At 52.0% G+C, this 27,544-nt stretch overlaps 1 protein-coding gene and 1 pseudogene across 6 annotated transcripts in view; both read left to right on the top strand.

The window, feature by feature from the left end:
• The window catches only part of PICK1 (protein interacting with PRKCA 1), an 88,731-nt gene that overhangs the window by 34,376 nt on the left and 26,811 nt on the right, over window positions 1-27,544 (top strand). For 3 of the 5 annotated variants that reach the window (XM_084751573.1, XM_084751570.1, XM_084751574.1), the window contains exons 2-4: window positions 13,977-14,340; window positions 18,396-18,581; window positions 24,263-24,336. The gene's annotated coding sequence lies outside the window, so the exon portion shown is untranslated. The remainder of the gene's footprint in view (window positions 1-13,976; window positions 14,341-18,395; window positions 18,582-24,262; window positions 24,337-27,544) is intronic. The other 2 variants (XM_084751571.1, XM_084751572.1) reach the window with 2 other exon arrangements.
• On the top strand, window positions 21,041-22,008 carry LOC311580214 (small ribosomal subunit protein uS2-like; annotated as a pseudogene). The gene has a single exon. The product of its transcript is annotated as a small ribosomal subunit protein uS2-like (transcript).

Raw genomic sequence — 27,544 nt, 5'->3', positions numbered from 1 at the left:
AGGTGACTGACTCATCAGCTTTGAGGAGATGCGGTAGTTGCCTCATTCATTCATTCATTCATTCATTCATTCATTCATTCATTCCACTAGTTTCCCTTTAGTGTAGGTCTGGCTGCTGGTGATAATAGAAAAGCTAATCGGTCTCCAGTGCTTCTAAGAGGCAGTGACACCTTTGGGAGCGAGCGATGTAAACAAAGGCACAGGGCTTGAAGGCATGCCATCCTGTGTGGGGCAGGAGCTCCTGTGCAAGGTGATAGAGGACAGGGCCAAGGTCAGCTCACCTGTCTCTGTGCTATTTCACTGGGCGGTGGTTCTCTTGAGGCTGTGGGTTTCACACTGACCCTCCCCAACTTTCATTCACAACACTCAGGGAGCAGTTCTTCAGCTGGTCCTTCAGCCTAGAGCTCCCTCCTCTCACGTCTCTATGGTGTGGACTCCTCTGCTCCTGTATAGGGACCGGCCACAGCTCTCTCTCCTCCTCCACCAGGGCTTGGCTCCTCACCTGTTTTCGCTTGATGCCTGGTACGCGCAGAAGCATGCGCGCATGCGTAGTGTGTCCACATTTAGCGGCCAGGCGCCCCCACCCCCTTCCTTTTCTCTCCCAGTCTGTTTCAGTTCATCTTCATGAACCTCCCAGCCCCTAGCACAGACAGGGACTCTGGGTGCCGCCCCCTCAAGCCTCATAAGACCAGCTGCTAATGTTTATGGAACACGTACTGTAGGGCAGACACCTGTCAGCCCACTGCATCACAGTGGCTGCTCTATGGGGCCGCTGTGCCCGGCAACTGTGTTACCCAGCAGACAGCTGGGCTAGAGGGAGGCTTTGGAGCTGCCTAGACTCATCAGCGGTTTAGGAAGGAGATGTCAGAGACCGGACTCTGAACCATTGTATCTGCATAAACCAGGAGCCTCCGGGAGCAGCCCCCTCCCTGGAGCTTGTCTGTTTGACATCCTGCAGCGTGCTGTGTATGCATTGTCCTCTCCGAGGCCTGGACTCTTTGGTCCCCATGCACAAGAAGACAGGACCAGGCCACATGAGAACATGAAAGCTCTGGAGGAAAGAACCAGAGTCGGGTTCCTCTCCCTCCTGCTGTGGGACACTACTCTAGGGGGAAGGTAGCCCTTGATTCTGTCATGTCAAGACCCTTGAGTGGGGCTGGGGATGTAGATCAGTTAGTACAGTGCTGCTTCGTGTGCGTACAGCCCTGGGCTCATCTCCAAAACTGTATACACCAGGTGTGGTAACACATACCTATAACCCTAGCACTTGGGAGGTGGAAACGGGGCATCAGAAGTTCAAGGTCATCTGTGACTACATACAGAGTTTGAGGCCAGGCTGGGCTATATGAGACCCTATCTTAAAAACTAAACCAAACCAAACCAAACCAACTATAAGGGGCCAGTGACATGGCTCAGGGGTCACAACACTGCTGCTAAGCCTGAAAACATGAGTTCAATCCCCAGGACAGTCTATGATGGAATGAGAGAACTGATTCCAAGTTGTCCTCAGACTTCCACACATGTGCGAAGGCACACATATGTCTGTGTCTGTCTGTCTGTCCCTCCTCTCTCATTCATAAAATCAGTAATGCTTTCAAAAGGAAGAAGAAAAAGAAATCCCATGGTTCCCAGTAAACAGTGCAAATGGACAGCATGTTGACACCCCTGCCCAGATTCCAGATGCAGGGTGGCGGCAGTTGCTAACAGATGTGTCAGTGCGCATGTGCAGTGTTGCAGCTGTCTCTGCCGGTGCATGGATCAGAGAGGATGGCAAAGCATGACCACCTCATCTGTGGCTGAGGAGGGAGAGGCACATCTTCCCCTACACACTCTCGTGCACACCAGACACACTTCTCTGTAGCCTGAATGGAGCCGCAGCATGCATCTATTCTCTGGAGGGGGCGGGGATTCAGGGGAGCATCGGCTGAGATGGACAGGCTCATCAGAATGGGGCCTCTGCTAAGCAGCCACCAGCCTACAAGCACACCATGCTGTCCCAGTCCACTGATGAGCAAGCACTTAGGGGTCCTGAGTCCCTACTAGGGAGCTAGGGAGGCTGGACTTGGGCAGGGGGCACAGTCTCTGTCTCATAAGGATGCACAATCTAAGAAAAGAAAGCACCCTGAAAAACTGACAGGGAAGCCTATAGAGTAGGAGTAAAGGCAGCAGAGGGCTGGAGCCTTGGGGGAGACGTGCAGCATAGCAGCTGGTTAAGAGGAAGAGAGGTTGGGGCTAGGGAGATGGCTCAGTGGTTAGAGCACCTGTTGCTCTTGCAGAGGACCTGGGTTCACTTCCCAGCACACACCTGGTAGCTCACAACCATTCAGTTCCAGGAGATCCAATGTACCAGGCATGCATATGGTTCACATACATATTTGTAGGCAAAACACTCATACACATGAATATATATATTTTATTTGTTTGTTTGTTTTTTGAGACAGGGCTTCTCTGTGTAGCCTTGGCTGCCCTGGATTCACTTTGTAGACCAGGCTGGGCTGGAACTCACAAGTGATCTGCCTGCCTCTGCCTCCCGAGTGCTGGGATTAAAGGCGTGTGCCACCATGCCCGGCTAAGGAGAGGTGTCTTTATAGGCCCTTGGCTGAGAGCTATAGGCTACTGTCCAAGTCTAGTGAGTCCAGGACAGCCAAGGCTACACAGAGAAACCCTGTCTCAAAAAGTCCAAACCAAACCAAAAAGAACTCCCTTCAGCCTGTGTCAAGCTTGAGATACAGCTTAGAAGTGCAGTAGAGCAGTTGCCCCTCCTGAGCTGAGCTGACTCCAGCTGGCTGCCTCTCCAGGCTTGTAAGGGTGTAGTTGCTAAGTCAGTGGGTACCCAGCCTTCCCTCTGTCCTGCTTTCTGCTCACTCCGGGGAGACAAGCAGCCAGCAGCCAGGGTGGGCAAGCCTTCTCTGGCCTGTCTGAGACCCTGACCTACATGCTGGCTTCAACCTGGTGACTGAGGAACACTTCATCCTATGCTCAGGGCTCAGTGAGACCACGGTGAGAGAAAGGACCACATACGGGATGAGGGCAGGATGGGCTGAGCTGGCCCGGGGTTAAGGACCAGGCCTCTCTCACTCTGCCCTTAGCTCATTTGTGGGACAAATCAGCTGGCTGTCACCAGTCAAGAGGTGGGGCACACAGGGAATGTGAAGTGAGGGGCTTGAAGGCTGTCAGTGGCAGAGAGAGCCACAAGAGACTCCCAGGCCACCCACTCTTCAACCTACTTGTGATGATGTGTCTCATCTGGCGTTGCCCCTCCCTCCCTCCCTCCCTCCCTCAGAATAGCCATGGTCTAAAAGGCTCGTCTCCAACATGGCCTCCAGTCTGCTGGATCTTCTCAGGCTCATTTATCAATCAGGGACAACACTTGGCTATTTTTTTTTTAAGTGTAGTACTTTACTGCCATGTAGATTTTTTTATTTTAAGATATTTATTTTATTATTTATTTATATGTTTGGAGGGGGCATCCATAGAAGCCAGAAGAGGGCGTGCGGTCCTCTGGAGCTGGAGTTACAGGCAGCTGTGAGCTGCCCCGCCCCCCCCCCCCCCCATGTAGGTGCTGAAAATTGAACTCAGGGCCTCTGGAAAAAGCAGGAAGCACTCTCTCTAGCTGAGCCATCTCTCTTGCCCTTGTTTTATTTTTAAACAATATATCTGATAGAAAAGTCTACTACAGCCTGGTCTATAAAGCGAGTCCAGGACAGTCAAGGCTACACAGAGAAACTCTCTTCCCCCCGCCCCCAAATAATCCACTAAAATAGTAAAAGAACTCCTGTATGCCACAACACAAATTCCACAAAGGCCATTTTCTTTTACACTTTTCTGTGTGCGCATTCATGATACGTGTAAGTGCACGCACACACACATACACACACTACGTCATACACTCTTTCTTGTTGAAGGACACGTACTAAAAAAGTCTTTATCCCAGATGATTTAGCCTGTTTCAGTAAAATAACTTGCTCTTGTACCTGATTACAATGCAATGATCAGATATCAAGAAATCGTCATTGCTGCTTTATAATCCACAGGCCTCAGTCTTATTAATCATCAAATTATCTTTTTTAACATCCTTTGCACACACAGGTGCTTGGACCCTGTAGGATGGTTGCAAAGGTTAAGTGGGATGCCCTTGACAGAGAGGAGCCTGTCAGGACAGTGATGACGTTAGTGCTCCTTGCTACCCTCCCTGTCACCTTCATCCTTCCCCAAGGTTCCACCGTGCTCCTGGGCACTTCTAAGATCCAGAGAGGACTGTGCCCCAGCCCCTATGGGACATCAAACTCCCGGGGGTGGGGAGTGACTTTCCTCCCCCTCCGAGTTCCCCTAGCTCAGCACAAACCCCACACCCCGTGACCCCAGACGCCTCACAGGTATTCTGGATGGGTGGCTGTCTTTCATTTGGCTTCCACTTCCACCTGTGTCACCATCCCACCCCCAAACAGGCCCCCACCACTTCTGTGCACATCAATGGCTCCACTGTTCTCGAATGAGCCAGACATGAAGCTTCCGAGGCACTCTTGACTCAGCCAACCCCACACCTCCCCATGGCTGGTCATCAGCCACAATGGTTTTCCCCTCAGGCCATTGTCCAGACCCACCAAGCCCTTCTGAGGGCCCTGGTCCCCTCTCTCTTGGACTCTGTTTGATCTGAAGTCTGGATGCTTCTGTCCACTTTCTACATGGCCAGCCCCAGTGGAACTCCCAAGAAACACGCAGCAGTTCCCTGGCAGGAAGTGATTTAATATCCATGAACCTTACCCCCACCCCCACCCCCCACCAACCTCTTAGGAAGGCTCCTGCTGCATCCTGACAGCTGGGGCTCAGGAGAGGTCGGGGACACTGGCTACCATGTGATTAAACCTGGAGGAGGAGGAAGAAGCCACCAAGAGTGTGTACGGGGCGGCACACTGAGTTGTGACCTTTCAAGAGTGTCCTTGTCTCCCAGGGACACCTGCCCACCATCACCCATTGTCACTGCTATGCCTTCTGCTCACCTCCGTTGGGTCCCTGCCCATGGCCAGACACAGAGCAAGGACCCAGTGAGATGATGTCACACACTGACACCATTTCACACTATGGACATACAGGTGGCAGCAGGTGCTCCTCTGGAATTTGGACTTTGGCGGATGACAGCGGGGCTGAGCCTTGGAGAGTGAGAAAGATTCTGCCTGGAACCAGACTTGGGCAGAGGAAGTGATGCATAGAGTTGGTGGATGGGGTGTGGGGGGGGGGGTAGGGTGGTGTGGAGGGGAGGGGCGAGGGGGTTGCATGGAAGTATTTAGGGGTGGTAAAGCTGGGAGAGGTGAGGTGGCCAAACTTGGGGATGGTGGAGCAAGGCTGAGAAGGGTGTGTAGACTGAGGAGCCTCTGATTAGAGATATGTGGCCTCAGGGGTGCTTCTTGCCATCCATAATCCCTGTCTTCTCACTGGGGTCAGCTTCTCCAATCTGGGAAAAGCAGCAGCGTGCTGACTCAGCACTTCCCATATTGGGCAGAGCCACAAAGGAAAGGACTTGGCCAGGGTGATTGTCTGTCTCTGGGAGAAGCCAGGTGGGGCATTTCCCTGAGTCTAGAGGCTTGAGGAAGGAAGGAGCTCCAGCCTGATGCTCCTAGCTACTGGGAATCCTGGGAGAGAGCCACAGTGCCCATGAGGCCTCGCCAAAGCAAACCAAGCTGTGCTGGCTCTGCCTCCCTGTGCTGGGGGTTGGTGGGGGGGGGGGGGTGAAGGTAGGCGGGGCGGGGCGGGGCGGGGGTGGGTGACTGACTGGCCCCCCGGGGGAACGGGAGGAACTGGGTGGCGGATTTGTGTTTCCACTTGATTTCCTCAGTTGTTTTCCAAACGTGGTAGTGGTATCCTGAGGGGCGGGGTGGAGGCGGAGAAGGCACCGGAAGGCGCCATAGCCCCACGGCTGCCTGCCCTCCATGTGACTTGGCTGACGACAGTACTGCATGAAAGGGCCTAGAGGCTTCCGCCCTGGGCTGCTGGACAAGAGGGTGACGCTGATCAAGGCACTAGGCCCGCAAGGGCCGCACCCCGCGTGATCCGTTGTCTCCAAGCAGGCTGCCCGATTTGGGTTGATCCTTTGATCCCGTGAGTTAAGAGTGACCACGGTGGTGGCTGACACCGGGTCTCAGTATCATCCTGAGGGCTAGAGACCTAAATAGGCCTGGGGCATACACAGCTGCCTCTGTCTCCCTGGATTCCTCTTCCAGCTCCAGCTGCCCCCTAAGCTCTTTCCTATGTCCTGTTTGTGGGTGCACCATTCTGAGTCTTGCTGCCTGCCCTACCTGGACTCCCCGATTCCAGCTGGTGTCTTTTTTTTTTTTTTTTTTTTGCCTTCTGGGTTCCATGCTCTGTCACTGCCTCAAGGGCGGCCTTGCCCTTTCCACCCACTCCTGTGCCCTCTCTTTAGGATCTGCCCAGACGCTGCCTGGTTGAGGGGTAGCCGACCAATCCCAACCTGTATGAGGCTTTCAGCTTCTCCTCTGAGCGATGGAATTGTTCTGGAAGAGCCAACGAGACTCACGCACATCGTTGGTAGGAGAGACGTGCCTGGATGGCTTGGGTAGCGGAGGCAGGGAAGGGCTCAAGGACCCGGCTGACTTCTAGCCGCTGTCCCTATGCCTACAGCAGCCGGACAGCCTGGGACATTGCTCTGAGACTCAGTTTCCCCCTCTGAAAAAATGAGATAATAACAGTACTTTTCCCTTGTGCTGGAAGCCTGGCTTCCTGGGGAGGTCAGGCCTGAGGAGCTCAAGTCAGTGTATCGGGCTAAATCACAGAACGGCCTATCTCATATCCGGGGGAAGCAGAGGCCACAGGGCAAGTCGGAGCTTTGACAAAGTAAAACCCACACTGCATTATTTGTTTGCTTGTTTGCTCGATTGCTTATGGAGACAGTGTCTCACTATGTGGCCAGGACTAGCTTGGAATTCTCTGTGTAGACCAGGCTGGCCTCAAACTCATAGAAATCCACCCGCCTCCACCTCCAGAGTGCTGGGATTACAGGTGTGCGCCGTCACACCTGGCTGGGTCTTTTTTTTTTTTTTTTTAGTAGGAAATAAGGTTCATCTGTACCAGCATGAGGCTCTGTGACTAAACTGATGAATTAATTAAATTAATTATTTTTTGGAGCCGGGCGTGGTGGCACACACTTGTAATCCCAGCACTTGGGAGGCAGAGGCAGGAGGATCTCTGTGAGTTCGAGGCCAACTTGGTCTACAAAGCGCCCGGGACAGCCAAGGCTACACTGTCTCCAAAAACCAATAAATAAATAAATATATAAATAAAATTTTTTGTAGTGGTTCCTACAGGCCAGGCCAGGGCTTAACTGAGGAGGTAGCCGCATGCCATAAACTTACTGTTTTCCTGGACAATCTGTAAGAAAGATGCTAATGCTGTCATTATTCCACCAATGAGAAAATAAGGACGTGACCAAGCCAGGGCTTGCTTGAAGGACTGTTTTAAGAAATAGTTTACACTATAATGTAGACAAGAGTTTTCTTTTTTTATTTTGCTTTGTTTTGTTTTGTTTTGTTTTTCGAGACAGGGTTTCTCTGTGTAACCCTGGCTGACCTAGAACTTGCTCTGTAGACGAGGCTGGCCTCGAACTCACAGAGATCCACCTGCCTCTGCCTTCCAAGTGCTGGTAAAGGCCTGATCCTCCCTCTCAGCCACTGTGAGTCCTTCCCCTCCCTAATCTCTACCACCCCCTACCCCTGCCCCAAATAGCCTTCCTGTCTGCTGCTCTTCTTCCTCTGTCTCTCAGGGCTCTGCACGGGCTGTGGCAGGAGTCCACCTGCTGGACTGTGCGCATGCCTAGACCCCTTCACTGTTTCCATCCACAGCCTTCCTTGCGCTGGGCTCTTGTCCTGACACCATCCTACGGGCCTGGAGTGGCTACTACAGACCGACAAGGATGCCAAGACCTGGGGCTGCCCAAGGGCCCACAGCATGTCACCTCCCTTCAGCCACCACCTGTGGCTTTAGGCTCTCTGATTTTTGGTGGGGGCTTTGCATCTTGCCGCTGATGCTCAGCCCTGATTCCCCACAGCTGTGTCTCAGCAAGCTGGGTAGGTAGAGCCGATATTTCCAGCTGAGTGACTTCCCTCTGCCCTCTGAGGAGTGAATTTGTATTAATATTCATTCCGCCCCCCCCTCTCTCTCCTGGCCTCGAACTCAGATCTGCCTACCTCTGCTTTCCAAGTGCTGGGATTAAAGGTATGAGTCACCACTGCCCAGCTGAATTTTCTGCCTCTCCCTCCCTCCCTCCCTCTCTCTCCTCTCTCTCTCTCTCTCTCTCTCTCTCTCTCTCTCTCTCTCTCTCTCTCTTCTGAGACAGGGTTTCTCTGTGTAGCCTTGGCTGTCCTGTACTTGCTTTGTAGACCAGGCTGGCTTTGAACGCACTCACAGCAACCCACCTGCCTCTGCCTCTTGAGTGCTGGGATTAAATACGTATGCCATCATGCCGGGCTTGGATTCTCTCTCTTTGTCTCTCTCTCTCTCTCTCTCTCTCTCTTTTTTTTTTTTTTTTGTTTTTTGTTTTTTTGAGACAGGGTTTCTCTGTGTAGCCTTGACCGTCCTGGACTCACTTTGTAGACCAGGCTGGCCTCGAACTCACAGCGATCCGCCTGCCTCTGCCTCCTGAGTGCTGGGATTAAAGGCGTGCGCCACCACGCCTGGCTAGATTCTCTTTTTTAACACACCCACAAACCCTCTGAGCACATGTGGCTGTACACATAGGAAAGTGAAGCATCAGGAGGCTAGCAGCCAGCCTGACATTGATTGGAAGCCCCAACACGCAAGCTCTGCCTTTGTGGGCCATCTGCAGCAAGGGGCTACAGCAAGATGTGCACACGCGTGTGTGGTGTGTGTGTGTGGTGTGCACAGGGTGGCCTCCCCTGAGACGGATCTCTCTGTGTAACCCTGACCATCCCGGAATTCACTCTGTAGACCAGGCTGGCTTCGAACTCAGCGATCTGCCTGCCTTAGAAACAGTCCAAAGAAAGGGACTCCATGCTATGTAGCCAAGGCACTGTAGGTGAGGTTTGCCCTCTAGAGGTATTGTCCAGGGGCCCGTCACTCGCCACCAGTGAGCTCTCCTGACACACCTGCCTGATAGGAACAAGCCCCACTCTTGGCACTTAGTAGCCTTGGCACTATGAAGCCTTACCCGGAAACAGCCAGAGTCCTTGTCTCAATGCCTCTCAGACCACATCGGGCCCCTGCTCCAAGCCGTGGTGGGCCCCTGACATCTTCCCTCCCTTCAGCCTTCACAGGTGGGCTCCTGACCCTCTGTTTGCCCTCTGCCCACTCGCTGTGCTCCATCCCCACTGGCCCTCCCCGCCTGTCCCTAAGCTCAGCAACACATTCCCTCTTGAGGCCTTGACATGTGATGATCTCTCTGTCGAGAACATTCTTTGAAATATTCTTCCTTCAGAATCTTGGTCACACTCCTGCAGGGACATCCCCTCCCTCTCTTCCCTCCCCCCCCCTCCTCCTCCTCACTCTCCTCCTGCCCCCCTACCTTCTTCCTGACTGGGTCTGCACTTACTCTAGCCCAGGCTGGCCTCGAACTTGAGATCCTCCTACCTCAGCCTTGGAGTCCTGGGATCACAGACTCACGCTATCACACCTGCAGAGATTCTGTGTCTCATGTGGCCCCCACCCCTTCCTGTTTCAGCCCCTCTACCCTGCTTTACTTTTTAGCACAGAGCCTAAGACACCCTTAGGTTAAACTCACAGGTTTGGTTATTGCCCATCTTCCTCACAGGAACATTACATTTGCAGGGGCATAGGCAGTCCATCTGTCCGTGACTATAGCCTCAGGGCTGGAACAGTGCTGAGGGCACAGCCAGTGCACGTTAGTGTTTGAGGGAGGGAGGGGGGAGGGAAGGAAGATTGAACGGGGGAAGGAAGCAGTTGAAGGAAAGAGTGGAGGAAGACGGCAAAGAGAAAAGGGAGGAGGGGAAAGGGGAGAGGAAGGAAAAGGGCCTTTTAGTGCCCCTTCCGGCTATCAGATATGCCTTCCAGAACCCTGAGCCATGAGACTAGTTTGCAGAAGGTGGGGTAAGAGGAAAAAGCTGGGCTTGGAATAAAGAAACTCAACTGGATTCGAAGAACTTTCTATAAGGCAAAACAGCGCAAAGATGGGAGGCACTTTGTCAACAATAGCTGTTTCCTGTCAGCAAGAAGTCCGGAAGCCCAACAGCCTTGGAACTGGGTGGGACCAGCAATGGGGCCTGAACCCAGAAGATGTAAGGAATCAGGGGGTTCCCCAGAGGTTGGGGCAGGGGAGGCCCTGGAACTTGAAGGCCCTCGTGGCTCATCCGGCCAGGCCTAGGCAGGTAGAAGCCCGTCTGTGGCTTCGTCCCCAGGCCAGAGGCTGCTGGGATTTAGCCAAGCGGCCATGTTGAGAGTCTGCTCTTGACTCTACAAAGCAGGGCTGGGAGACAGGAAGTCCCCCTGCTCTCTAGCCCTCTAGGCCGCTCCAGTGCTTGCCTCTCCCCGCCTCCCACAGTGGCCTCAGGCCCCTGTGCCCGCGCCCATGGGGTTAAATCTCTCCCTGTCTCTCTCTGCTCCAAGTTGTTTTCCAAGCGAGGCAGAGAATGGTTCTCTTGTTACCAACATGGCTTCTGGGCATTGGGTAATGCTCTCCCTCTTCTCCCTGCCCAGTGCCACAAAGGGACCTTTTGTTCCTCTCGCGGCCCCTCTCCTCTGGCTCTTCTCTGCCCCCCACCCACCCCAACTCCCTCCTCCCCACGCCTCCTGCCCTACTCTGCATGCACCCCCGGGCTGTGAGGAGTGACCGTGGCCTGGCCGTGGTGCCCTCCCTCTCCCAGGGCGCCTTGGGAGGAGAAAGGCGCCTTGGCGGCCGCGGCGGCCATTTTGAAAACTGCCCTTTTAGGCTGCCTGCGGCTTCTCTGAGGCTGCCAGGATTGGGAAAGCTACTCCAGGAGAGCCTAGGGCTCGAGTTAATGTTCTGTGGCCTACTTTCTTGTCTCCAGGCTGAAACAGGGACCTTCTTCTCCCAAGCTCCCAGCCCAGGCTGCTTCTCTACGGTGAGACAAGACAACACCTTTCAGCCAGCCATCTCACTTAATCTATACAGCGGCCTCCTGAGGCGAGGAAGTTGCTTGTTCTGGGAGGTGGAGACCAGGGCTCAGAGGGTGAATGTCGGTGTCAAGGCCGCTGTATGCAGGTGCTGCGATTGGGGTCAAGTCACAGGCGTCTCCCAGCAGACCCTTCCAGAGAGCGCCCTGTGGAACAGGTCCTGACCCATGAGAACACTCACACTGAGGGTCTGGCCTCCCGAGAGGTCCAAAACCAAATTCACCGGAACTTTGCAAAAATGAAACAGAATGTGTCTTGAGATGGGGATGCCAGGAAGCCAGCCAGACAATGAAGCGTCTGCTCTCTGGGAAGTTTTTGGCCACTGTCTCCTCCCACTGCCACCCTTCGAGACAGGCAGGGAAGGGCTGGTGATATCATTTTTTTTTTTAATGAGGAAACTGAGTCACTGGGAGGCTACACAGTCGGGTCTTGGAGCTCACCCCACTGACCCCAGTTCACTTGCTCTGTCTTCCGGGGCTGCAGCCTTGCCCACCCCAAGAGGGCCCAGAGCCTGGAAGGAGATGGGTGGACAGAAACATTTAAGCAGATCACAGCCACCTGGCCATGTCTAGAATCGCAGAAGCCACTGCTCTGAGGACACTGGACTCCTCTATCTCAGCTACCCATGTGGGCGGAGCATCTATGCTGCAGGCCAGGAGTGTGTGCATCTCCTGTCTCCTTGACGACCAGGTGGTGGATGCTGAGGCCCTGTGGGAGAGTGAGGAGAGACCTTGAGTTGAACACCCCCTCCCCCACGGTTGGTCCTCAAAGAGGAGAGATGAGTTTTGAATGCGGCAAGTCAGGGTGTCTGCACACACCGAGGTGTCCTGTTTCCCTGTCGAGAAGCTGAGGGCGTAAGGCTTCCTGGAGGAGGTGACCCAAGATTAGAGCCAAGTGAAGGTTTAGAGGTCAGAAACATGGAAGAGCCGGCACTGGGGAGAGGCAGGGAGGAGATGGTGAGTGGTGTGTGGATGTTGGTGCAGGTGCACAGCACCTGTGTGCGTAGCACCTGTGTGACAGGGAAATTGAGGGATGGGCAGAAGCGAGCTGCTGTGTGAGCCCAGAGGATTGAGGGTGCCTCCTGTGAGGACACACAGATCCTGAGGGCACAGGAGTACTTGCAGTTATTTATTTATTTCTATTTTTTGATACAGAGTCTATGTAGCCATGGCTGTCCTGGAACTCTCTCTATAGACCAGGCTGGCCGACTCCAATTCACAGAAACCTGCTTGCCTCTCCCTCCTGAGTGCTGGGATTAAAGGTGTGGGCCTCTATGCATAACTACTCACTGATTTAAAGAGGCATGGTTGTTCTGTGTTCTAGAAAGATCTCTGCCCTGTAGGCTTGATCTGTGCCGGCCTGGCTCATTGTTGGAAGTCCAGCATTTGACCAGTGCGCAGCATATAGCAAAGGTTTCAAATCAGTGTGTGGGTGCAGGCAGCATCCCCTGAGGTGATGGCTTGCTCCAGCTGTGCCTTGCTCTTCTGTGTAACTGTGGCCTCAGGCTCTTCATGGGTAAAATGGGGTGAAAGTACCTGCCTTACAGTGGTTGGAGAAGCATGGCAGGCTTAGCTCCATGTTTTGTGAATGGCCAGCACCCCAAGACTGGGGTGGGGTATTCTTCAGGGATGTGGAGGCAGGGACTCTGATCAGGGGCACTCAGTTATTCAGGTGACAGAGACCATGATGACAGTGACGATGGCCAAGGCTTAAGCTCTTTATTTAGCCCCCCCCCAAAACAAACCATGAAGAAGGAAGCGTTCCTTTTCCTGTCACATCATGCAGGAAAATGAGGCTGTAGTAGGAGCTTTGACTTGGCTCTGAGTGGTAGATGGGAATTCACTGGGTGCCGGCTGATCCTGCTACGGGGCTAAGGATGGGTGAGACATGAAGATCCAGGGCAGACCAATGGACCATAGGATGGGGGGAGGGGCACAAGGCAGGGGAGGTAACAAGAACACTCCACCCCTCTGTTTCCGGCAGATAGAAGACACATCATTCCATTTCGTAGCAGGGCATAGCAAGGTAGAAAGGTCTGAGTACTGTAAGCATGTATGTGGGGAGACGCTATGAGGTCTGAGGTCTTGGGCTGGGAGGAGAGTGGGGCAAGATGAAGGTCCACACACCACACCCCCTCCATCCGAGGGCAAAGCCAGGGAGATGTGTGAAAAAGTTGCAGGTCCCGTGAGGGCATGGACAAAGGAGGGAAGGAGGGTGCTGCTGGGTCGCCCCACTGCCACTAGGGGTCATAGAGGTCAGGTGGCCAGCAAGGTGGCCTGGAAAGACAAGAGACAGGGCTTCAGAGAGAAGGGCCCAGGCAGTGGACTTTCCCCAGAGCAGAGATGGGTGTATCTGGGAAAGAGGTGGTGCCAGTGGTGTCTGGGGCAACCTGATAGCTCTCTTGGGCACTGGAGGGCCATGGAGGACCACAGTCTAGGGACATCGTTCATCATTCTCTACAGGGTGAGAGAAAGGAGGTAAGGGGAAGGAGAGATACTCATGGTATGGGGGGGGGGGAGAAGCTTGATGCATGGTTGGTGTGGAGGGGACATTTGTTCGTGGGAGAGGGGGGCTGAAGGCTCCTGTTCAGTGGCCTTTCCACTCTGCAGTTGGAGGTAGGGTGCATAGAGCTTGGGTTGCCCTGAGAGCTCGAAAACAAACATTTCATCCCCAGGGAGCCCCCAGGTGCCTCCCAGACCACTCAGACTTTCTGTCACAGACGCCAGTCATCCTTGCTGCTCCATCCCCTGGCCCGGGGCAGCAGCAGGAGGGGAAGTCAGCCAAGGTCCACAGGAGCAGGAGGGTTGAGGACCAGGGGAGAGTTGTTGAGTTCGCCTTACTTGTCTCGACTTTTGCAGGTTCCTTTCCTGAGAGGCTGCAGGGTCACCATACGACAAACAGCACACACCTGCCACAACTGTGAGGTGGGGGATGCTTCCAGAAGGACCCTGTGCCCACCCAGTCTGTGGTGACTTGGCTCGAGGGGAAGCCGCACTTGGCAAAGCACTCCGTATAAGGAGATGAGGTGTCTGAAAAGATCTGTGCCTGAAGATGCCCTTGCAATGTGTGTAATAACAAAGGCTGCCTGTGACCTTAATGTTCAGGTGCAGAGGACGGGAACTGGAGGCAGATCATGTTCACAGAATGGAACACAACGTGCTGGTAAAAATGACATTATGACATTCATGCAGAATTTGGACGACTCGGGGAAGTGTCTGTGGTGTAAGTGAAAACTCAGGATAAGCAGACATATGCATTCGGATAACAACAAGGAGCAATGGATGGGTTGGGAGAGAGCAGGCCAGGAGGGGAAGATGGCTCAATTGGTAAAGTGCTTGCTTTGCAAGTATGAGGACCTGAGTTCGATTCCCAGAACCCACATGAAAAAGCCAGGCGAGCTGGGTGTGGTGGCGCACGCCTTTAATCCCAGCACTTGGGAGGCAGAGGCAGGTGGATTGCTGTGAGTTTGAGGCCAGCCTGCCTGGTCTACAAAATGAGTCCAGGACAGCCAAGGCTATACAACACAAAGAAACCCTGTCTCAAAAAAAAAAGAAAGAAAGAAAGAAAGAAAGAAAAGAAAAAAAAAGGAAGAAAGAAAGAAAGAAAAGAAAAGAAAAAAGGAAGAAAGAAAGAAAAGGCCAGGCAAACACAGGCAGATCCTGCAGCTCACGGGAAGCCAGCCTAGAAAACTTGTCAGATTCCGGGCCAGTAAGAGTCCCTGTCTCAAAACTCAGGTGGCTGGCACCTGGACTGGTGCTGGAGGTTGTCCTCAGTCTCCACATGCACATATGTACCCGTTACCTGGGGATGGTGGTGAGATTATGCGAACATGCTTGCACACATGAAAACATTTTAAAAATCTAATAGAGAGCTGGAGAGATGGTTCATGACTAAGTATTTGCTGCTCTTGCAGAGGACCAGAGTTTGGTTCCCAGCACTTACGTTGGGCACCTCACAACTACCTGTTACTCCAGCTCGGGGGGATCGGATCCCCCTCTTCTGGCTTCCCTGGACACCCTCATGCACATGCATAAACACACATACACATAAATAAAAATCGTAAAAAATTTAAAAATCTGGGGAAAGACAACAGAAAACCTTAATTGAACCTTAATTATTCTCGGGAGGGTGGAACTTAGTGAACTTTTTATTTACTGACCTACTGTTTTTTGAGACAGGGTCTCACTCGGTAGCTCTTCTGGCCAGCCTGGAACTCTGGGTAGATCAGACTGGCCTTGACCTTTTGACAGTCGCCCTGCTTCTGCCTCCTGAGGGCTAGGATTACAGTTATGCCACTATGCTCAGCTGAGGTTTGTTTTTATTTTTCAAGACATGGTTTCTCTGTGTAGCCTTGGCTGTCCTGGACTCATTTGTAGACCAGGCTGGCCTTGAACTCACAGGGATCCACCTGCTTCTGCCTCCCAGAGTGCTGGGATTACAGGCGTGTATCACCATGCCTGGCAAATTTAGTTATTTTTAAATTACATTTTATTCTCTCTCTCTCTCTCTCTCTCTCTCTCTCTCTCTCTCTCTCTCTCTCTCTCTCTGTGTGTGTGTGTGTGTGTGTGTGTGTGTGTGTGTCCTAGCTCGTGAGCCCCTTGAGAGTGATGAGCATGCCCACCTCTCCTTTGTTTCCCTGGCACTGGCCCCAGCCTGGCATATGCATTAGGAAGTCATGGGACTTGGTCTTGTTCCTGACCATGGAAGTCATACCTCAGAATCCCCAAGAGCTGGCCATTATCAGATCAATTTTGAGGGTCCAGTTGTGCAGAAGATAGACATAGCTGGTGTGGGACATCCTGAATATGTGTGTGTGCGCGCACACACGCACGCGCACACATGTGGTAGGTGGGGGGTGAGGTGGAGTAGGTAAAGCTAGATGAGTCCCTGGCTGGCTCCGGCCACATCTCTGTATGCTTTGGTGGTGGGCAACCGGAATCTGGGAGGTGGAGGAGGTGGAGGGCTATATCTGGGGTCCCACCAAGAGAAGATGGCCTGGTGTCCCCACAGTGTGTGGTGACCTGATGGCAATTAAAGGCCAGCACGGACTCCTCCTTCCAAGAAGGATGGATGGGAAAGGGGAGGGGGCCCCCTGGGGCTACAAATGCTTAGATGTAGCCACTGACAAGCGCAGCTATCCACAGCCCTGAGCACAATGCTGTCATTAACCCCTGACCCTGGCTCCTACTTAGCCACTTCCTCTGCAGGAGAAGGGAAGGCGACATTCCATCCCGATGCTCTTTTTGGTGAGGTCGGGGTCACAGGCTCTCTAGCTGCTTTGGGGTTGAGCTGGAGAGGGCATCTCACACTTTGGCACCCGCAGGAGCATTCATGGAGCCAAGTGCTCCAAGCCAGGGCAGCGTGAAGGGAAAGAATGGGGAAGCCCAAGGCAGAGACAGACAGGGAGGCTGGAGAGAGGCTGCTCTCGGCCCCTCCACAGCATGTTCAGAGGCACGCAGGGAACAAGCCTACTGTGGAATGAGATGAGTGTGGTTCTACTCACACGTTAGCACCTTAAGTAAGGTCTCAGCCACACAGATCCGGCCAGGCAGAAGGACACATTACACATCCTAGAACCACGAGGCTGGCTTCATGCTTGGAAACTGTCACCACAATTCATTATTGAATGAATGAATTCAGGAGACAGCCCCACGGCCATCTCAGCCCTGGACACCCATTTCAGCAACTCCCTGGGATGAACTGTCTCAGACCATGGGCTCAGGGTGGAGAAGGAGCCTGTGAGCTGAGAAAGACCACTGGCTGAAGCCCATTGCAGACACTGTTTCCAAAGGGGCAAGAGACCCGTCCCTTAAAATCAGATTCCTTGCTCCTCATGTTGGATGCTAATCCCGGTGTCTGTCCCTGTTGTGTCTGAGCTTCTAGGTGAAGCATTTGGCCCATACAGTAACCTTCTAGAACAAAGCAAAACGTGGGGATTGGAAAGGAGGATGCAAACATTACCGAACCAAAATTGCCTACACAGAAACCCGAAATAATCTATAGGCAAATGGCTAGAGCAGAAATTTACCCAAGATACACATCTATTAAAGTAATATTTTTAAAAAACCGGGTGGAGCTGGGCATAGTGGCGCACGCCTTTAATCCCCCACTTGGGAGGCAGAGGCAGGTGGATCGCTGTGAGTTCGAGGCCAACCTGGTCTACAAAGTGAGTCCAGGACAGCCAAGATAGCATAGAGAAACCCTGTCTGGGGGCATGGGGAGCCAGGCGGTGGTGGTGTACACCTTTAATCCCAGCACTCAGGAGGCAGAGACAGTGAGTTCAAGGCCAGCCTGGTCTACAAAGTAAGTCCAGGACAGCCAAGGCTACACAGAGAAACCCTGTCTTGAAAAACCAAATAATGACAATAACAACAATAATAAATAATAATAATAATAAATAATAGACTAACTGCTGGACTGCTGAGATAGATCAGCGTGTCAAGGCTCCTACTTCAGAGCCGGATGACCTGCGCTCAACCCCCAGAATCGGAATGTTAGAAGAGAACAGACCCCAACTTACTCTTTGACACACATCCCCCCTCCCCAGCCACACACTGCAGTTTAAAAATTTATGTGGACAAGTGTTCTGCTTGCACATGTGAATTGTATCAAGCATGTTCCTGGTGCCTTCAAGATGCCAGAAGAGAGGGTTAGATCCCATGGGACTGGACTTACAGATGGTTGAACTGTAGTAACCACCTCTCCAGCCTACTATTTTTTTTTTAAGATTTACTTCTTTTTTTCTACAGTATTCTGCCTACGTGTACACCTGTACACTAGAAGAGGGCATCAGGTCTCACTATAGATGGTTATGAAGCACCATGTGGCTGCTGGGAATTGAACTTGGGACTTTTAGAAGAGCAGCCAGTGCTCATAACCTCTGAGCCATCCCACCAGGCCCCTATTTTGTTTTATTTTTTATTTTTTGCAAAGACAGGTATAGTGGTGCACACCTGCAGTCTCAGCACTCGAGGTAGAAGCAGGGTGCTAGAGACACGCACTGGCTGCTCTCCCAGAGGACCCGGATTTGATTCCTAGCGCCTACAACTTACAACTGTCTGTAACTTCAGTCTCAGGGGATCTGATGCCCTTGTTGGCTTCTGTGGACATTGCAAAGACATATCACGTACATGCAAGTAAAACACCCATACATTAAGATTCAAAGTAAAAAAAAAAAAAGAGAGGCAAAAGCAGGAGTAGGATAGCCTGGTATACATAGTTAGTTCCCAGCCAACCTGGGCTACATAGTGAGAAAATGTCTTTTTTTTTTTTAACAGCACAAATCAAAACAACAAGACCACAAACTGCAGCTACAGCATAGATGAAATTTGAAAATCTGCTTAATGAAAGAAGCCAGCTACAAAAGGCCACTCGTTATTCCAATTGTGTGAATTTCCTCAATACGTACACTATGAAGCCACAGGCAGAGAAAGACAGCAAAAAAGTGGACCTAGGAACTGAATGTAAGTGAGTAAATGCTTTTTAGGGGGAGTATGGTAAAAATATTTGAAATTAAAGAGTGGTGACAGTTGTATAACCTTGCAAAGGCCCTACCAGCACTGGATAGATGAACTAGACATTCAAAGTGATCATGGGTGTGGGGTGTGGACCATAAATTTAAAAATGATTCCATGTAACATCAAAGGCAACATAACACAACTTCCTTCCTTTCATTCCTTTCCTCCTTCCTTCCTTTCCTCCTTCCTTGCTTGTTTTTGAGACAGGGTCTCAAAACTATGTATCCCTGGCTGTCCTGGAACTCAAAAGGATCCTCCTGCCTCTGCCTCCTGAGTTTTAGAATTAAAGATGTGAGTCACCATAGCTGGCCTTCTTTTTTTTTTAAATAGGGTTTTACTAGGAAGTCTAAACTGACTTCAAACTCATGATCCTCCTGCCTCAGCATCCTGAGGATGGGGATGACAGATGTCAGCCTAGCTGACTCTAAAAAAATATGATTTTTAAAAATCTTCTACTTATGCCGGGTGGTGGTGGCGCACGCCTTTAATCCTAGCACACAGGAGGCAGAGGCAGGTGGATCTCTGTGAGTTCAAGGCCAGCCTGGTCTACAAAGTGAGTCCAGGACAGCCAAGGCTACACAGAGAAACCCTGTCTCCCCACAAAAAAATCTTCTACTTATAATAACACAATTTACTATAATAAAAAGATTTATGGTGTTACTGAAAAATGTTTATTGGTTTCTTTTAAAAATTAAATATATGAAGCTGGTGAGATATCACACACACACACACACACATACACACACACACACACATACACACACACACACACACACACACAAAATTTCCTGCAGGGCCCAGCAATAGCATCCCAGGCATTTGTCTGAGACAAATAAACATGCAGAACCACAGAGCAGTTTGTACACAATTGTCGGGAAAGTTAGTTGGAGAAGTTAAAAAGTGAATGCTGGATGCTGCACGCTGGCCTGGTAGCCCACACCTTTGATCCCACTTGGGGAAGCAGAGGCAGGTGGATCTCTGTGGGCACCAGGCTAAGCGGGGCTATACCGAAAGACCCTCTTTGGGCTGAAGAGATAGCTGATTGGTAAAGTGCTTGCTGTGCCTAAGTCTGATTCCCAGAACCCAAGTCAAAAACAATAAAAGCAAACCAGTCAGCAAGACTCGGTGATCCCAGCTCTAACCCCCGTGCTAGGGACACAGAGGCAGGAATGTCCTTGGAGCCCACTGCTCCGTCATGCTGACAAGTTCCCAAGCAGGGAGAGACACTGTCTCAAAAGCCAAAGATAAGGTGATGGGGCCTGCAGAATGACACCCAAGGCCATGTGGCCCTCACACAACTGCACATGCGCATGCACACCCATACCTACGTACATACCCCTGCATACACACAGACTTGCACACACACATGCACTACACATACACATACCCCCTTGCATAATACACACCTGCACATACCCCTGCACACACACATATTTGTGTACAAACAAGCACTGCACGTGAACACACATCTTTGCATGCATACACACCTGTACATACCCCTGGCACGCACGCACACACGCGCATGCACACACACACATACACAGTAGAAACAACTATACTAGTTCCCTCAAGCCAGGGTGCCAAGGAGTATGCTAGTCAGCAACAGTGAAGAGCAGACCCGGTTCACAGGCCACTGAACTCACAGGCTGCTGAAGCTCAAGGGAGTAAGACGGAAGGAAAGGTTGAGCTGGAGACAGGACACATGTGGCTTCTTTGGTGCCACATTGCCCAGATGGCAGACCAGTGGCAGTGAGCTGACTATGGACCCATGGGAGCTGTGGAGTGCTGGAAGTGAATCACAGGAGGGGGTCTTTGTGGGGACGGGGCATGTCTGAGTCGTGGCTGTGTGGTGACTGTACATGCTTGCCAGTGAAGGGTTGCAGAGTCCCACGCTGCATACTTGCGTGAGTGCACAGAGGACAGCGAAGTCTGAATCACTGTGGGCGGGATGCCCCTGCCCTGGCTGTGACCAGGGTTTCTGGCTACGTAAATCTGAAGGAAGAGTGGGTGAAGAGCACAGGGAGGTCTCCACTATTTTTGCAGCATCTTATAAGTATACAGTTACCCAAATATTAAAATTTATGGGAACTACTGCTAGACTCTGAAGAAAAACCTTGAAAATTTCCTTCAAAATAAGAAATGGGGGGCTGTGGCTCCATTGGGAGAGCATGCCCGGTTGCCTGGCATTCCATCCCCAGCACACATAAGCCAGATATGATGGTGCGTGCCTGTCATCCAAGGACTTGGGAGGTGCCGGTAGGAGGTTGTCCTTGGCTATATGGAGGGTTCTAGACCAGTCTGACCTATGTGAGACCTTGTCATCAATAAAATGAGAGATGGGCCCTTTCCACGCTGCCCAGGGACGGGTCCATACGGCGTTGTTCTCGATTCCCGTTAACTTAAAGGGAAGCTTATACAATGTCCGGAGCCCTTGATGTCCTGCAGATGAAGGAGAAGGATGTCCTCAAATTCCTTGCCTCGGGAACCCACTTAGGTGGCACCAACCTTGACTTTCAGATGGAGCAGTACATCTACAAAAGGAAGAGTGATGGCATCTACATCATAAATCTGAAGAGGATCTGGGAGAAGCCGTTGCCTGCAGCTCGTGCTATTGTTGCCATTGAGAACCCTGCTGACGTCAGCGTCATCTTCTCCAGGAACACTGGCCAGAGAGCCGTGCTGAAGTTTGCTGCTCCCACTGGAGCCATTCCCATTGCTGGCCGCTTTACACCTGGGACCTTCACCAACCAGATCCAAGCAGCCTTCAGGGAGCCACGGCTTCTAGTGGTGACTGACCCCAGGGCTGACCACCAGCCCCTCACAGAGGCCTCTTACGTCAACCTGCCCACCATCGCTCTGTGCAACACGGATTCTCCTCTGCGCTATGTGGACATTGCCATCCCATGCAACAACAAGGGAGCTCACTCAGTGGGTCTGATGTGGTGGATGCTGGCCCGGGAAGTACAACACAATCTCCCGTGAGCACCCATGGGAGGTGATGCCTGATCTTTACTTCTACAGAGACCCAGAGGAGATTGAGAAGGAGGAGCAGGCTGCTGCTGAGAAGGCTGTGACCAAGGAGGAATTCCAGGGCGAATGGACTGCACCAGCTCCTGAGTTCACTGCTGTGCAGCCAGAGGTGGCCGACTGGTCTGAGGGTGTGCAGGTGCCCTCTGTACCCATCCAGCAGTTCCCTACTGAGGACTGGAGCTCCCAGCCAACCACTGAGGACTGGTCAGCAGCTCCCACTGGGCAGGCCACTGAGTGGGTTGGAGCCACCACTGAGTGGTCCTGAGCTGTTCTGTAGACACCTGAGCAAAGGGAGAAATGGAAGGAAAATAAAGTCTCTAAAAGTTAAAAAAAAAAAAAAAAAGAGAGATGGCGCTGTATAAGAGCATGCACTGCTCCTGCAGAGGTATTGAGTTTGGTTCTCACCCCCTAGGCTGAGTACGAGTCTGTGGCTCCTGTTCCAGGAGACCTGGTACGTCTCTGCACTAACATGCACATACTGCCTTCCATATACACGGCTAAAATTATAAAAACAAGGGCCGGAGAGATGGCTCAAAGGTTAAGAGCATTGACTGCTCTTCCAGAGGTCCTGAGTTCAATTCCCGGAAACCACATGATGGCTCACGAACATCTATGATGTGATCTGATGCCCTCTTCTGGCGGGCAAGTGTACATGCAGGCAGAGCACCATATACATTGTGTGTGTGTGTGTGTGTGTGTGTGTGTGTGTGTGTGTGCGCGCGCGCGCGCGCGCGCGCGTATATAAGAGCCAGAGCTGGGCATGGTGCTGCGTACCTTTAATCCCAGCACTTGGGAGGCAGAGGCAGGTGGATCTCTGTGAGTTCAAGACCAGCCTGGTCTACAAAGTGAGTCCAGGACAGCCAAGGCTACACAGAGAAACTCTGTCTCAAAACAAAACCATACACACACACACACACACACACACACAGACACACAAACAAAATTGGTGCCCATATAGGGGAGGGGCACAGAGTTGACAGGACTGACTAAAAACAGAGTGGTAAAGAGGGTTCATTGGTGAAACCTTTTTTGTTTTTTTGTTTTTTAAGACATGGTTTCTCTGTGTAGTCTTGGCTGTCCTGTAGACCAGGCTTGCTTCAAACTCAGAGCTATCTGCCTGCTTCTGCCTCCCAAGTGCTGGGATTACAGGCTCGGCTTTTTTTTTTTTAATTGTGCATGTTTGAGTCTTTCATTGAGAATTTAAAGTGGTACACGCCTTTAATCTCAGCACTTGGGAGGCAGAGGCAGGTTGGATCTTTGTGAGTTCGAGGCCAGCCAGAACTACACAGAGAAATTCTGTTTCAAAACAAAACAAAACAGAAAGACACCCAAATCAATGCCCAGAGGCAGCTGACTCACAAGGAGAGCCACCTACACTCAGTTCAACACAATCAACCTGGAGAACCAGCAAGAGCCGCAGGCACCTCACAGGAGTGGGGCCCTGCTTGCCAAGCACCCAGCCTTAGTCAAAGGGTGCCCTTTCAAGCCAGTGGGCTCCCTGGAGCGCAGATGGACCCTGAGACCAAGGGGACAGCATGAGGCTGTGCCTAGGGGACACCGCAGGACACTGACGAGGGGCTCTTCATATCTGTCTCTAGTCTCCACACGCCATTCTTGGGGCCTTCCTGAGGTGCTGTACTCACTCAGAGCACCCCAAGCCTATATGTCACCCTCGAGGTCACAGCCTGAGAGAGGGGCCAAGGTCTTCTGGCTTCAGTCCTAGGTTCTTTCCAAAGTGGACTCCAAGCCAGATGGACCAGTCAGAATCTCTGGGTGCATGGTGGGGTGCCCAGTGTCTGCATGGGCAGTAACTTCCCACCGGAGTTTAGAAGAGGAAGGGAGAGAGGAGGGAAAAAGGAGGGAGGGGAAGGCAGGGGGGAACGAGGGGGGCGGGAGGGAAGTATAGTCTGAGATCTAGTCCTCAGTGGCCTGTAGGGTTGGGGAACAATCAAACACTGTCTCTCTCCTCCCCACCCCCCTGGGCTGCCCCTGGCTTTCATCACTGACCTAACCCAGAGGGTAGAGCTCTGTGGGGCCAGGGGGCAGGGGAAGGTCAGAGGTCAGACTTTACATGCTCAGCTAGGGCCAGGAATAGAGCCGCTTAGGGAGTGGATGGGGGGGGGGGAACTCCAGGCCCCTGTGAGGTACACATCCCCACTGCTGGGCTAGTCAGCTGATTGAAGGCAGTGTGTTGGCCTCCACTCAAAAGTGGTGGGATCAGGAATTACTTCATCTGTCCAAACAGACCTGAGTGGGACGTTGGCCATGTGCCTGCCACTGTACGAGGGGTTGGAGGGTGATTTGATCAGGCTAGGCCCCAGGCTCTGGGAGTTTGCAATATGGTGGGCAGAGAGGTGGGCACTGAGTGAACACACAACCACAAAGTCCCACACTCGAAACACAGCGGTCCCGTTGGCCTCCTGACTTTTACCTCGTATCACCCCAAAAGGTGTTGGTGTGCACTTGCCACAGGGACTGACTCTCAGGTGTCTTCCAGTTGCCTCCCCACCGGCACCTCCAGTGTCTCCTCAGAGACCACCTGGATGGAACCCACCACGTTCATCTCGGAAATTGACCTATTTCCTTCCATCTTGCAGGCCCCTCCCACTGGCTCCTAAGCCATTAGCAGCAGGCTCCAACTGTTTCCTTCACTGTGTGTCCTCTTGGCTTGGTGAGTGCTCAATAAATATTTATAAAATGAATTAGGAATGAGTGAGTGGATGAGACCCACCCTGACTTCTTGACCTACACGGTAGCCTTGTAGAGTGAGGCGTGTAGGCCTTGTGCTGGGTCACAGCGGCAGCCGGCGGGGGTGGGGTTGGTTAGGCACAGCCTGGCATTCAGATGACCAGCCTCACCCATTGTCCACACACTGCAGACTCAGGCTCTGCAGTCAGCCTTGAGTCAGCAGCCTGTGACCCTGGGGATGGCTACTTTGGCACCCTTAGGTGGTAGTACTGAAATCAGCCACCAGGTGGCAGCATGTCCTCAGGAAAAAAGTGTGTGGCAGTAAGTAGATTGGGGGTTGGGGGAGGGGGTGGAATGAATCTGATGCTGGGAACCACAGAGAAGCAATTGTTGTGGACCCAGGCCCAGAAAGAGGATGCAGCGTGCAAGGGTCGCAAACTTTCCTGTGGCAGGGCTGAGCTAGGAGAGAGGTTGGCATCCTTTTGGAGATAATGGGGAGCAAGGGGCTTGTTTGAGGGGGAATGTGCTTAAAGGCAGGGTCTGAGCTCCAGTCAGGGAACAACCTAAAATGAGTGGTTATCTTCACTCTATGTCAATCTGACCTTGACGAAGGGCCTAGAAGTCTCTCTGAGGTCCTCACTGAACACACTGCATCTGGGGACACTGGTGGAGGCAGGGTCTGCGCTAAGCTTCCATGAGACGTGTGGCAGCCTTGCTTTCCCGTCGCGGTTTCCAGCTGTCTCTCTCTCCTACCACATGGGCTCTCTGAGGTCAGACACTGTATCCCCACAGCCTGCCTCTAGAAACCTTTACTTTTCCCCCTTCTGCTGGCACAGAGCACCTCTTGTAGGACAGAGAGCACCTCTTCCAGGAAGCCTGCCCTGGTTAGAGCACCACTCTGGACCCACGCACAGCAATCTTGCCTTGCAGGGATGGGGTGCCCTGAATAGCCCTGTCTGGTATAGAGACACTGCATTCTGGGCCTCTGACATCTTTAGACACAGAATGGTGTCAGTGCAGCGAGCAGGATCTCTCCTTCTCAGAGGTTCTCTCTGCAGGTCTAAGTCAGGACACTTCCCAGATGCGTCACTCACAGAAGCATAAGTACCGTAAGACACCGACAGCCCTGCCCTTTGACATGGTTGGACCATGTGGGTTTTCTGTGAAGCAACACTGAACCTCCCATGTCAATCCCCACAAGCACGTCACTCCTGGACAGATGTGTGTGTGGCTCTGGGCAGGTCTAAGGGCAGGGCAGGCCTTTCTGCCCACTGCAAGGACAAGTGCCCCCTTTGCCATTAGAATTGTGGACCAAGAACTTCTTTCCCCTCAGGAAAACAAAGGCCCCAACCTGCCCTCCTGGCTCAGCGGGAACTGAGTCCTGTGCTGGGTGGACTGGCAGTGCCCTCACCCTAAAACACAGTGTGAGTCATATTTCGTACAGGTATTGACTGCAAAGCATCCCAATTTTCATTCCTGTTTGTCATGGTGACACCTGCTGATGGATTCCTGGCATCTATGGAAGGTGGAAACACCACAGATTACAAAGTCAGTGTAGGAGCTGGGCGTGGTGGCGCATACCTTTAATCCCAGAAGTCAGAAGGCAGAGGCAGGTGGATCGCTGTGAGTTCAAGGCCAGCCTAGTCTACAAAGTGAGTCCAGGATAGCCAAAGGCTACACAGAGAGACCCTATCTCGAAAACCAAAAAACCCAAAAACAAAAGCAAAAACTAAGTCAGTGTAGGAACCCAGGAAGGGGGTGGAACATTTTATAATTTGTCAGGGCATAATCTCTAAAATGATATTGTTATTATTTTACAGTGCTGACAATTACACCTAGGGCCTCACCCACATTACATAAGTGCTCTTCCACTAAGTCACATTGCCAGACTTCTAAGCCCCATTATAAAGAGGAAGAAAGCGGTGGTGGCACACACCTTTAATCCCAGCACTGGGAAGGCAGAGGCAGGTGGATCTCTGAGTTTGAGGGCAGCCTGGTCTGCAGAGAGATTTCCAAGATGGCCAGGGCTACACAGAGAAACCTTGTCTCAAAAAACCAAAACAACAACAAAACAAACAAACAAAAGAGAGGATACTTAAAAAAAAAAACGAACATAAATTAATCCTATAGAATTGGCTCAGGGAGCAGGGCATGGTGGTGCATGCCTTTAATCCCAGCACTCGGGAGGCAGAGGCAGGCGGATCGCTGTGAGTTCAAAGCCAGCCTGGTCTACAAAGGGAGTCCAGGACAGCCAAGGCTACACAGAGAAACCCTGTCTCAAAAAACAAAAAACAAAAACAAAACAAAACAAACAAACAAAGAATTGGCACAGGGGTACCTTGAAGTGTGATGTTATCCAGAAGTCAGAAACAGGGGCAAGACTGGCGAGCTGGGACCGTCTAGGAAGGCTTCTGAGTGTGGGGAACAAAGTGGGAGAAGAAGGGCATGAGCATCTTGCATTTAACTAAGGATGGGGGGCCTGGTTCAGCTTGGGGGTTAGGAGTTTACAAAACACTCTTACTTGTCTCTCTCCTGACCTTAACAAAAAACTGCATGGGGTCATGTTCCTCCTCCTCCAGGAACCTGCACCTCAGAGTTAGCCGGTGACTCACACCAAAGTCCCTGCTACAAAATGGCACAGCCTTGAGTATGAACTAGGGTTGTGTTGGGGAGAAAAGCTGAGGAAGCTCCACACGGAATGGGCAAACAACACTGAGGGAGGTGGAGGCAGGAAGCAGCTTACGGTGAACTTGGACTACATGATATCTTATCTCAAAACAAACAAACAAACAAACAAACAAACAAACCACACCGGCCTGAAAATAGAGCTTGGAGAAACCAATTCCTGCCCCTGACCACAGCCCCTGACCCGTTTCCCGACTTGCACGGTGTAGCTGGCGATGCTTATCCTGCTATCACACGGTGAAGATGAACTAGGACACTGATCTAAGCTGGAGAGCAGCAGGCACAGGAGAAGGTGGTTGCCACGACACTCAACACACCTACTGAGACTCAGCTCAGCTCCCTGCAGGGGTTGGGAGGGCTTCCAAAGGCTGCGTGGATAACCATCCTGCACCCCTATGGAGGCCTCTGTGAACACCAAGGCCACCAGCGTGTCAATCCCAGACAGACAAGACAGCAGTTTGCTTCAACACAATTCCTTAGTTGGTGTGGTGGTTCAAACTCTTTCT

The sequence above is a fragment of the Acomys minous genome, assembly GCF_964271855.1.
Source record: "Acomys minous genome assembly, chromosome: 12".
In the NCBI taxonomy this organism is placed as follows: Eukaryota; Metazoa; Chordata; class Mammalia; order Rodentia; family Muridae; genus Acomys; species Acomys minous.
Note: the sequence above shows the minus strand (reverse complement) of the source record. Positions and strands in the feature narration are given on the sequence as shown.